The 12,698-nt window shown below is 40.2% G+C and overlaps 1 non-coding gene across 1 annotated transcript; it reads left to right on the top strand.

Annotated features, from left to right (window-relative positions):
- The first annotated feature begins 9,250 nt into the window (after nt 1-9,250).
- Nucleotides 9,251-9,357, top strand: LOC145123056 (small nucleolar RNA R71). The gene has a single exon (XR_013714936.1). It is a non-coding gene; the product is annotated as a small nucleolar RNA R71 (small nucleolar RNA).
- The last annotated feature ends 3,341 nt before the right edge of the window (nt 9,358-12,698 follow it).

Raw genomic sequence — 12,698 nt, 5'->3', positions numbered from 1 at the left:
CCTATAAATGATAAGAGTTTTGCCGCTTGGCAGATTGAGGCGAACGGCCCTTTCGTGACAAAGTATATCGGCATGGTGATGGCTTAACCAGTCCATACCGATGATGACATCAAAACTCCTTATAGTAATCGGCATAAGATCGATTGGGAACGAGTGTTCATTTAAATTTAACATACAGCCTATGTACATATCGTTTGCGCTTTCCGTTTTACCGTTTGCCATCTCTACTGTGAATATTTTATTGAGTGCTTGGGGTTTTTGATTAAGTAAGTGTTTGAATTTATGACTCACGAAACTTCTCTCCGCACCACAATCAAAGAGTATGCATGCATAAATGTTGTTGAGGAGAAACGTACCCGTAACCACTGTGGGATCGGCTATTGCCTCGTTCTGCCCTATTGCCAGCACTCTTCCTACACTGCCAGCATTCTTTGGCTTAGGGCAATCCCTATTGTAGTGCCCAGTTTCCCCACACCCATAACATGTCTGGCTCACTCCAGCACCAGGAACTTGGGTGATTGGTCGCGCCGGTGCCCTACAGAAACGGGCAGTGTGCCCTTTCCTGTCGCAGTTTTTACAGTGCATCTCCCGGCAATTCCCGCTGTGATGGTAATTGCATTTGTTGCAATTTGGTAGGTTCCCAGCATATTGTTTTACCGGCGTAGGGGTAACAGGGACAGCAGTGGGGGCAGTAGCAGCATGGACCGCCACTATTTGTTTCTTTGAAGGTTCTTGCGAAGTTTGACCTTTCCTTTTGTTCCAAAACTTCTTCTTGTTGTTGTTGTTGGCATTGCTGTTATTGTTGTTGCTTCCTTTGGTTGGTTCCGGGACGATGGTCGTGACACCTTGGCAGACCCCATGATCGACAAGGGACTGTGCCAGTTGTTTGGCACTGTCGAATGTCGTGGGTTTGGAAGCTAGCACACTTCCTCGAAGCTGGGGCGACAGCCCCCAGATATACCTTTCTACCTTCTTTCTTTCTAGGGCCATCATCCCTGGGCAAAGTATTCTCAAATCACTGAACCTATTCGTATAGGTTGTGATGTCCGAGCCTACCATAGTCAATTCCCAAAGTTCCTGTTCAAGTTTCTGGATCTTGCCCCTTGGGCAGTACTCTCGTAATAGCATTTGCTTCAGGTTCTCCCAACCCATGGAGTTTGCCACCACCAGATTTAGTGACTTGACGTGACCATTCCACCACGTTAGGGTTTGTTCGGAGAAAGTACAGGCGGCAAATTTTACTTTGCTATCTTCGGGGCATGAGCATATCTCGAACACGGCTTCCGTTTTCTCTATCCATTGGGATAGAGCCATCACTCCCCCGGTTCCATTAAAGGGGATGGGTTTGCTGTTGGAGAAGTCTTTGTAAGTACATTCCCCGGAACGACTCTGGTTTTGGCCATTTGTAGAGCTGTTTATTCCTCCTCCTGATCCGTTGTTACTCATTTGTGCCATTCTTGCGGTTACGGCAGCTGTTACAGCAGCCTGAAAGGTAGCAGCATCCATCGACGGAGGGGGTGGTGGATGTGGTGTTGGTGTTCCTGTATTATTGAAGCGTCGAGGATTTCTTCTTGGTGGCATGATTCTGCCACAAGTTAAGAGACGAATCCTTGATAAGTCATTAGAAATGATTATGGAAGGTTTTAGTTTTGGTTCTGAACATTTCTGGTTTTTGCATGTTAATGGAAATTTTCAAAAATAAGTGTATGATTCTTTTAAGAATTAAATGGAATACTCAAGGAAATAATAAATGCGTGTCAATTTCATTGATATTATTATATGAGACAACGATCAGGAAAATTTTGACCTTTTGTAGGTCTAGGGTACATCAATGAAAATGGGAAAATTTGACAGCATTCCGGCCTCCGAATTGTGTACTCACAATCCGTCGGGTTTACATTTATACAAGAAAAGGTAACACCAACACTTAGGCCGATAGGTATAAATATAGCGCCAGTAGTACGCGCTCTACTCCGAGCGGGTAGCACGCTGCGGACCATGGTATGTGGTTGTGGAAGCCTTAGCTCGGGCTACTTGTCGTTCTGCCTCGATGATACGCCTCTCCATTGCGGCTTGGTTCTTACGGAACTCCCTTACTTCGGCTCTAGCAGCAATAATGTATTTCTAAAGGGAAAAGGTGTGCTCTATTGTCCGCTCATGTTCTTCGTCCAGACGACGAAGACGTACCGCAGCGGTGGCCCCAATGTGCAAGAGTTGGCTGGCATTTGCTCTTGCTTGCTCGCCTTGGTTGGCAATGCAACGAACCATGACAGGGAGTGCTCTGTCAGCTGAACCCCCGTTGCTGAGGTTATAAAAGCCTCGTGTCATGCCGTAGGGTGGACGTTGCCCTTGTTCCCTGCTCCATCGCTTCAGATCCACAGCCCAGCTCGGGCGCCGGGCCCTGAAAGTTCCTTTGGGGATTTGCTGCTCCTCGGGGAGGATTGTAGATCTCGGGTTCCGAGTCAGTGCTCCCACCATCTCCTTCCTCTTCTGACTCTTCATTTGGGTCTTCCTTGGGATCCTCTTCGGAATCCTCTTCTGGCTCTTCCTCGGGATCTTCCTCTGGGTCCTCTTCAATCCAGCTTCCATTACCCTGGTTAGGGTAGTAGGGATCCCCGGGAATGTGAAATCCTGCCATTTTGTCTAGTCGAGAAATAGAGGCAAGAGAATTTTTATAAAAACTCGGGAGTAAAAAGGAAATTTTTGATAAATAAAATTTTTATTTATTTGATGATTTCCTAAATTTAACTAAATATCGAGCTTCGCACGATTTCTATAGCTCTTATGGTTTTATAAAATACTCCTATATTATTTAAAATTTGTAAGTTTGATTCAAGTATTTTCTTTGGTAAGTTTTCGACTTGTTGCTCACTACGACCATTCCTCGACATACGTTGGTCACATCCAGGATAAATATAGTTGATCAGGCTATATTTATTCTCGATTTGATTACACACCCCGAGGCCTGGTCGTGGTGTCGCAACTTGCCTTAATACTTTTATAAAATTTTTGCTATGATACGAGACCGATGCATGCGTGTATTTATACTTATATATATATATATATATATATATATATATATATATCATTTTAATTTATTAAAAGTATCGTTTATGAAAACATTTTGTCAGAGGGTTTTTGGTCCCTTTGCATTTATAGTTTGTATATCTTATGTGGTTCGATATACTTAATTCACTATAAACAATGCTCTGATACCAATCTGTCACACCCCCAAACCAGAATGGCGGAAACATTCGGGGGTGGGTGACTTCAGGTAGTATCATAACAGTTGAATATTGTAAAGAAAGTAAACACAACCATCATAAATATAATAAAAACTTACATTGTTGCGTGTAATACAAGTTTCAAAAGAATATTACAAATATGATGATTTAAAATGTTTTGATAATAGACGCCTTAGCGTTCCTTCTCCAAAAGCTGATGGTTACCGGTATTACTGATTCCCTGAGAAATACAAGTAGTTTTGAAAAAGTGTCAACAATTAAGTTGGTGAGTTCATAAGCGTTTTTGTACTGAAATTTGTATGTCGTTTAGTAAAAATAACTGAACGTGTTTTCCAGAAAATCCAATATTTTCTACATATAGTTTGAAAAAAGTTCCAAAGGCTGGAGTGCAATAGTATCTTTCGTGCTCAAAATGGTGAAAGTGTATTTATACTCAAATAATGTATTTACTGAATGCATTCAAGAGTCTCGTAAATCAAACTTATTTTAATACTTCCGTGTGAGTTTTATAACCATGCTATTGACCCAGACTGCCTGTAACAACGTTCTTCAGGCGTTGTAGTGTTATGACGTTTGTCACCCCAGACCTGCCGGTCTAACTGTAGCTAACAGTTTAGGTGCGGGATTGTCAATCCCGTATACATCTATACACAAGTATCACGCTCTCCCTCCAAGAGATTATGGTTTATAATACATGACTTGAAATGCGTACTCGAAAGTACGTTGAAGATGAGTGTCTCACAAAACATAGTATCAAAAGATTTACGAAATGAAAAGTCTTTATGAAAATAGTTCCTTTTTCAGTGTTTATGTAAAGATGTTATGAATAACTCGTAAACTATACCCATTATAGTTTTTCGAAAGTGTGTTTCATTTGAGGATAAGAGCTCGGTGTAATACCAACTTTGCATGTAAGGAGTAACGTTGGTAGAAATATTGTTTATCATTTATAAACAAAATGCAGATGAAGTATTTGAAAACGTATCTAACGATGCGTATTTTAGATGTGAGTTTATCTCGTGTTTCACTTGTATTTCCCCCCCTAAAACATGAAAAAGACGTGAAAATAAGGGGTATGAACTCACCTGGAAAGTGTGGTGATTTGAAGGAAACGAGTTTTTCTCGGGCGGCACCTCGACCGGAAAGTGGTGTAATTCTCGGGAATTTCAGAGCTTCGGACCTTCTTCGGGACTGAGGTATGAAACCGGGAAGTCGGGATCGTCTCGGGATGCTAAACGGGGAGTAAAAGTGAGAGAGAAGAGAGAATTGGGCAACGAAGGTCGGAAGTCTCGCATGCTATTTATAGGGTGAGTTCTCGGGATTCACGTCGTGAACATGGGATAGTTCACGTCGTGAGTCTGGTCTGTAGACGTGACGCCCGGTGGTCTAGTTCTGGCACACATCAGTCATAGACTCACGTCGTGAGTCTCTTGCTCACGTCGTGAGTCTCTTGCTCACGTCGTGAGTTTCGGATAAGGTTGGTGTGCGTGCCTCGAACTTCCAAAATTCATATCTCTCGCATACGAGCTCCGATTTCGACGTTCTTTATATCCACGCGTAGGTGAGAATATACTCTACAACTTTTATTTAGACTCTGTTGGCTAATTTTGACTTTAATTTTTAATATTATATTTTAAATAGGCCGGGACAGGATAATTCCGTTAAAAATCCGTAACTTCTTCATCTGATGTCCGTTTTCGTCTGTCTTTTTACCGTTGTACTACTATTGTCGAGACCTTCAATTCTCGTTTAGGTTGCGTCGGCTAAAAATCGCTCGATCTTTATTTCGAGTTTTTAGCTGTCTACTGTTGTTCTGAAACTTTAGAAAAATCATAACTTCCTCATACGAAGTCAGATTTGGGCGTTCTTTTTATGTATGCTCATGGTTTAACATAATCTACGACTTTCGTTTAGATACCTAAGGCTAAAAATCATTTTATTGAAGTTTCACTTTTTACGCTTAACGCTGTTTTACCGGTTGTGTCGCGGATTTTCGATTGGTCATAACTTCTTCGTTATAACTCGGATTTGGGTGTTCTTTATATATTTGGAAACCTTGACAGTATATCTAGCATTTTATGCAACCCAAATGAGACTTTGGAACACTTCATTTTTGACGCCATTTTATTACATCAAAAATAGTTTAATATTATTTGGCTTTTTGAACATTACATTGACTTGAAATATCAAGTTGTCACAGTTTTCCCCGATTTCTGGACACGCATGGACTGGATGAGTTGGTCGGAAACTCAGCGAGTCAGTGAGGGTTTTTATGACTTTCTGATTTCTTAAGGAACTCAACGAGTTGCTAACTGCACTCGACGAGTTGGGTTAACATGGACTGTTGACTTTGACCGTTGACTTTGACTTAGACCAAGGGTTGACCAGTTTGACCTCTGGGGGTATTTTGGTAATTTAGGAATTTATGGAAGTAAGTCACCGGTGGGTGTAGGTGTTGGATTTGGAGCTGCATTTGGTGGAGTTGACTTTATCGATTCGAGCTAGTTGTGAGGTGATTTATCCTCACTATATCAATAGGGTAAAAGGCACCAATGTCGGCCCTTATCGGATTTGTATCCGGGTTTATTGCATGATATGCTTATTGATTTACATCCTGGTAGTTAGGATGGTGATATGCTTAGTGATATGGTTAGGTTGGTATCCTGGTATATAGGATGATGCTATGTTAGTGACCGGTTAGGTCTGTATCCTGGTTATAGGATGTTGCTATGATTGATGACCTGTTAGATCGGTTTGACTGTTATATATGTTAGAATATGATATTATGTGCACATGTTTATTTGATTGGGGATTGGGTTGAGGCGGTCATGCTTTGTGCTGAAGGCCAACATACCCAGGGCGGTCCGGATAGACTACGGGCCCAGGAGGGCATGTTAGTCAGACCGAAGGCCCGACTAGCGGTCCGAATAGGCTGTAGGCCCTGCGAGGCGGTCCAGACATGTCGAAGGCTCGGAGAGCGGTCCAGATAGGCTGAAGGCCTGCGAGGCGGTCCAATCAGGCTGAAGGCTCATTATGCATGTTGTTTGCTTATATGTTATTGATATGTTTTATGTCGTTGGTATTTTGGGGGTAACTCACTAAGCCTTCGAGCTTACATTTATCGATTATTGTTTCAGGTACTTCTGATGATCGCGGGAAGGCGAAGGCGTGATCGTACAGCTCCTCATATTTCATGATTTTATGATTTGATTCTGGGATACTCTGACATTATACTTTTTGAAAACAAGTTTTGTAATAATAATGGGTTTTGAAATTTTTAAAAAGTTTAATTTTGGCATGATTTTTATGAGTGTTACACATGCAGTGGGAAATTATCAATTAAACTACTAAATTTTGGGTTTTTCATATCTAAATAAACCCTAACCACCAAATGCATAAAATGGGAAGAAAGTTATGAGATTAGTGGATGTAATGCTTCCCAAATGTTGTTAGGAGATAAGGAATGCAAGAAATCGTGGAAGAATATGGAAGAAAATCAGATGTGGGGCTATTGTTCTTCGTCCGCACGTGTGGAGAGTAAACAAATGGGGATGGTCAAAGGGTTTAGTATAAACTGGTCCCCCCTGTGACTTTTTAAAGTCCACGTCGTGGATTGCAATGCCACATCGTGGGCTTGTCAGATGGCTTAGAATGGCCGGGCTTATGGAATTCTCCACAAGTGGCCTTTTGACCCACGACGTGTTGTCGAGGTTTTACACATAAAATGTCTATTTTACTATAAAAACCTTAATTTATTTTACCACTCAATTTTTAAATACCCCACACTTGATTTTCACCTATTTCTAAAATAATTAAGACAATTAGATGATTAATTATCCTACAAATCAACCAAAAATGCAAAAATTAAACTAAATGCAAAGATGAAAAGAAATTGCAAACCAAGCTCGGGCTGTCTCCCGAGAAGCGCTTCTTTTTATTGGAGTCATGAGTCGGACTCCGTGCCACATCACGTTGAATTTGTCGGAGTATCCATCACCAATTGCACCTTTTGCTCCTTCCATTTCCTTTTATAAGCTTGAACTCGTCTAAGATAAGCCTTTTTAGAATTTTCTTTCTTACCCTTCGCATCACCTTCTTCGAGCTTTCGCTTAATTCCCTTATTTTCCACAAGATGAGGTTTTTCTTCATTTTTTAGCTCCACGGGTACCATCTTTTTGTCCAAAGTTAGTATCTTTTCCTCGGAAGTAACCTCGTCCTCATCACTTGATACCAAGTCCTCACTTTCCTCACTCACCAAAGATGTTGGAGTTTTATAAGCAATCACTTCAAAAACAAGTGGAACGGATGCTCTTAGTTTGGTGTGTTTAACTTGTTGAATTGACTTAATTTCTTCTTCCATTAAATTTTCCAATTCTTCAAGTTCATTTTCTTCATCGATATTGAAAAGTTCACCTTGAACATCATTCCCTTGAAAACCATCTTCTATTCCAAAAGTAGCTTCATCATCTCCAACTCTTAAAGTAAGTTTGGATTCTCGAATATCAACAAAGGCTCTAGCAGTATCTAACAAAGGGCGACCAAGAATGATTGGGACATTGTTGTCTTCTTTCATGTCCATTACGAAAAAGTCAATTGGAAAAACGAATTTCCTAATTTTCACCAAAATATCTTCAACAATGCCTCTAGGATACGTCACTAAACGGTTAGCCATGTGAATTGTCATTCTTGTAGCCTTCAAATCCGGAAGATTTAGCTTTTGATAGAACGAGTAAGGCATTAGATTTATGCTAGCTCCAGAATCAGCTAAAGCATAAGTCTTCAAATAATTCCTAAACTCGCATGGAAGAGTGAGGCGTCCAGGATCTCCCATCTTCTTTGGTAACTCTCGCATAATCACTTTAGAAGTCTGTTCACTAAGAATTACTTTGGAATTCTTCTCTAGCTGCTGGCGAGTGTTAAGTAGATCTTGCAAGAATTTAGCATATTCAGGAACCTTAGATAATGAATCAATGAAAGGAGTATTAATTGAAATACCCTTCACTTGTTCCATAAACTTCAAATGCTCATGCTCCAGTGGATGGACTTGAGCTCGTGATGGAAACGGAAGCGGAGGACGATAAGCTTGCACATTGTCAAAGCTTTTCTGACCAGACCCTACCCACGTCGTGGGCTTTGAATTCCCACGTCGTGGGTTTGGTGTTTCAGCAACAATTTTTTCTTCTAATCGTGACTTCTTCGAGCTTGGTACGGTCTGAGATGGATCGACTTATAGTGCTTCAAGGAACTCAAAGATGGTATCCTCTTCAGTTTCTATTACCATTACATGCGATTGCGGCTTTTTCTCGGGAGTTGGGTGAGATAATATTTCATTCACCAAAGTGGTTAGTTGACCATATTGGGCTTCGATATTTTTAATCGATGCTTGCTGATTCCTTAACAATTCTTGTTGGTCCCTAATCACTACATCGGTGTCATCGTGTCTTTTCTCCGAAGCCTCCATGAATCTATGTAACGTAGACTCAAGATCAACTTTCTTTTCAGGAGGTGGTTGTTCTTTTTGGTATAAGCCTCGGTCAGTCTGCCTATATTTTTCTTCTTTCAGCTTCTTATATTCGTCATATGGTAACCACTCATTCTTTGGTTTTCTCCAACTTTCATCATACTTATCGCCACTCGAATAGCAAACTTGTACCTTTTTATTTCCATTTTCATCCAAGTGGCAATCTTTTGTTAAGTGTGGACCATTGCACCTTTCACAACCAACTCTAATAGCATGAATTGATTGGTCCATCTTGGTCATTCTTTGTTCCATAGTATTTAGCATGGCTAGTACAGCAGCAATGTCTTCAGAATTTCCTCCCCCAATTCCTTTAACTCCATCATGTCTTGGATTGTGGTACTCACGAGAATGCTTTGAGAACTCTTCAATTAACTCCTTGATTTCAACCGGATTTTTCTTCGTAAGTGGTCCTTGAGAATCTAGGAGTTGCCTTGTCATGACATTCACCCCGTCATAAAAGATAGACACTTCTTGTTGTATGTTAAGGTCATTTTGAGGGTAGTTTCTTAGTAACCCTTTATATTGCTCCCATGCCTCATAAAGCGACTCACTCGGTTGTTGCTTAAAATTTGCTATTACCTTCTTGAGTTTAGATATCTTTGATGGTGGGCAGAATTGATCTAGGAATTTGTCACGCATTTGTGCCCAAGTAGTAATTGCACCGCGTGGTAGTGCCTTCAACCAATCTTTGGCAGCTCCCTTAAAAGTAACGGGAAGCATACTTAACAAAACTGTCTCTCTAGGAACATTCGGGACATTGAAATAGTCTGCAATGTCAATGACTTCATCTAGGTGCTTGTAAGCATCCTCATGATCCTTCCCAGAAAATGGTACATCCTTAAGTGCAGTAAGAATGTGTCCTTTCAACTCAAATGTTACAACAGCGGGAATTGCGGGTTGTACTAAACCAGGTCCAACATTGTCTCTTATTCGCTTCTTGTATGCTCCCATGGACATATTCGCAATGTTTGCCATCTCGTTTTCTGGCTCGTCTTCGGTTTCACTCCTTTCTAGTTCCAGTTCGGGTTCAGACTCGTATTCAGATTCTTGTGGATTATAATTTTGTTCAAAGCTTTCTAACTTGCTTTCGTCCTTCTTTTGATTGCTCGATTCTCCTACGTTCTTCCCCTTTTTCTTTCCAAAAACTGATTTAAGGTCTTTGAAAGGCGACTTCTTTGGTGGTTGGTTTTCTTCTACGTTTTTATCCGTCTTTTTGTGAAGGGCCGACTCTGGATCTTCAAGTGGTGGTACCAAAGGTCTGTTGGAACCTCTGGTCATGAACTACTGCAATAAAACGAAAAAATAAAAACATAAATCTGAACAAAAACTAAATAAAATAGCCTACTGACTAGTCACCACGACGTGGTAAATAGAACCACCTCGTGTTGTCGCAGAAAATCTAAACAGGAACTAAAATAAAAAAGAAACGTAAAACTACTGATCCCACGTCGTGGACTTAAGGTCCACGTCGTGGGTGAAGTACTGAAACAAAAACTAATGCAAAAACTTAACTTTTTGCAGGTTTTACCCCACAAAAAGGATCGATTAACCTAAAGCATATAAATCAACAATCAAATAAGTCGTTCCCCGGCAACGACACCAAAAACTTGATGCGTCTGAAACAGCTACACCTAATTTTACCTCCTATTCTACTAGCTATTCGACCCAGGGCAGTGTACCCTTTCGCAAATAGTATAACACAAAAGTCGGGTATCGAACTCAGGGAACGGTTTTAATTAATTAACCTACTTACTATTAAATTAACCTAAAATTCTAGCAAAGTAAAATCGCTTTTATCTAATTTTGCAAGTTTAGACGAACTTAAATTCTTATAAACTAATTCAATCAAATATTAAAAACACTTCTGTTAGTTCGAATCCACCTTCCCTCAATGGTTTAGCTAGTAATTATGATGTAACACCCGTGTTTCTAGGCTAGGCATTAATGATGATATAATAGTCTAGGCCAACCTTTGTAATTTGTTTTGAAGTAATAATAAGATGTATTATTTGAGTATTATGTGCTTTATATTTAATTATGATGATATAATAAATTAAGGATAAAAATAAGCGTCGAAAGTAAAATGTTAAATAAAGCCGATATCTATAAAGAAAGTTGTAGTGGTCGAAACAAGGATTCCAGAGATATAAAGAATACCGAAATCCGAGTTATAACGAAGATTTATGACCTATCGAAGTTTCGCGACAGAACCGGCACGACCCTGTGTGACGTAAAAAGTGAATTTACGATAAAGTGATTTTTAGCCTTAGCGATCTAAATGAAACTCGTAGTATACGTTAAACTGAGAGCGTGCATAAAAAGAATGTCCAAATCTGACTTCGTATGAGGAAGTTATGAATTTTCTAAGATTTGGTATAGCAATATGCAACCCGAAACTCGAATTTTAGATCGAGTGATTTTTAGCCGAAACAAACTAAAAGAGAATTGAAGATCTCGTCGATAGTAGTTCAACGGTAAAAAGACAGACGAAAACGGACGTCGGATGAAAAAGTTATGAATTTTTAACAGACTTTTCTTGTTCCGGCCTGTTAAAAATATAACTTTAAAAATAAAGTCAAAATTAGCCAACGGAGTCTAAACGAAAGTTGTAGAGTATAATCTCACCTACGCGTGGATATAAAGAACGTCAAAAACGGAGACCGTATGTGAAATATGTGAATTTTTGAAGTTTCAGGCACAAACTTCGAGACTGGAAGTACGCCCAGCTTATGAAGTATGTACGCCCAGCATACTTATGTGTACACGGTTCGTAATTAGCCACGTCACCTACTTCTTTGCATGATGGACACGTGTTCGTAGCCTTGACGCGTCCGAGCTGATCTCTTCGTACGCCCAGCGTACGCCAAACGAAGAGCCTTGCGAGGCAGTACGCCCCGCGTACTCTAGAATTACGCCCAGCGTAATGAGGATCTTCGGTCTCCTGTAAATAGGATGCGAGGCTGCCCCGAAATTGTTTACAAAAATTACTTCTTTTCACCTTCTACTTTCCTTTTAGCCTATCCTAAACCCCCCAAGCCTAGAGTATCATCTTAGCATCGTAAGCAAGCCCCGGAGAGCCCGAAGATCCCGAGAAAAGAGTTTTTCGAGTCAAAACTCTGTCCGTGTGAAGCCTGGGTTTTGAGAAAACATCCCAGTTTCATCGAAAAATATTATTTTAAGGGACGAAGTGTTGTCCAACCGATGTCTTATCAGGTGAGTGTATAGTCACTTTCATCTTACACATAGATATGAAGTATTTTCTATAAAATACATGATATGTGTATATATATTGTTTGTTTATTTGAGATGGGTGTTGAATAGATGTTTTATACAAGTTTTAAACTGTATATGTAATTTTATCTACAAATATGTTGGGTAAAACATGGGTAGATGAAATAGTTGATGTGTGATAAAATGATGAGAGGCCTCGATATTGTTGTTGTTTTAGTCATCTAGCGGAGTATAGATGACGACCACGGACCTTTCTAGACAGTCCAATGGAACGCTAGCAGGCTCGCAACCTGTAGGTGTTTTTGAACTTAGTGTTCACCGGTATGCTCCATCCCCCCATGGTTGCCTTATTTGACATAAATTGTTGAGGAATCCCTAAAGCAGTGTTGTCACCCCGATGAAAATCCTTAGGCTAGGTCCCTTATGATAGGTGTTTAGGGACGTAAAGTGAGGATAACGGGAACGGGTAATCAGGATTATTGTTGGTTGATGAAATTAATAAATTTATTGTTGGTTGATGAAATTAATAAATTTATTATTGGTTGATGAAATTAATAAATTTATTATTTGTGGGTTGAAAACTCTATATGCTCACCAGGCTCCCAAGCCTGACCCACTCAGCTTTTTATATTACAGGTAGTGGACCCAGAGCATAGTTGGATGATGACGAGGGATTTTTGAATTATAGGCCAGTAGATGTA

Source organism: Lactuca virosa, chromosome 6, assembly GCF_052849685.1.
Source record: "Lactuca virosa cultivar CGN04683 chromosome 6, Lactuca_virosa_CGN04683_v6, whole genome shotgun sequence".
Classification (NCBI taxonomy): domain Eukaryota; kingdom Viridiplantae; phylum Streptophyta; class Magnoliopsida; order Asterales; family Asteraceae; genus Lactuca; species Lactuca virosa.
This window is presented reverse-complemented; position numbering and strand designations above follow the sequence as displayed.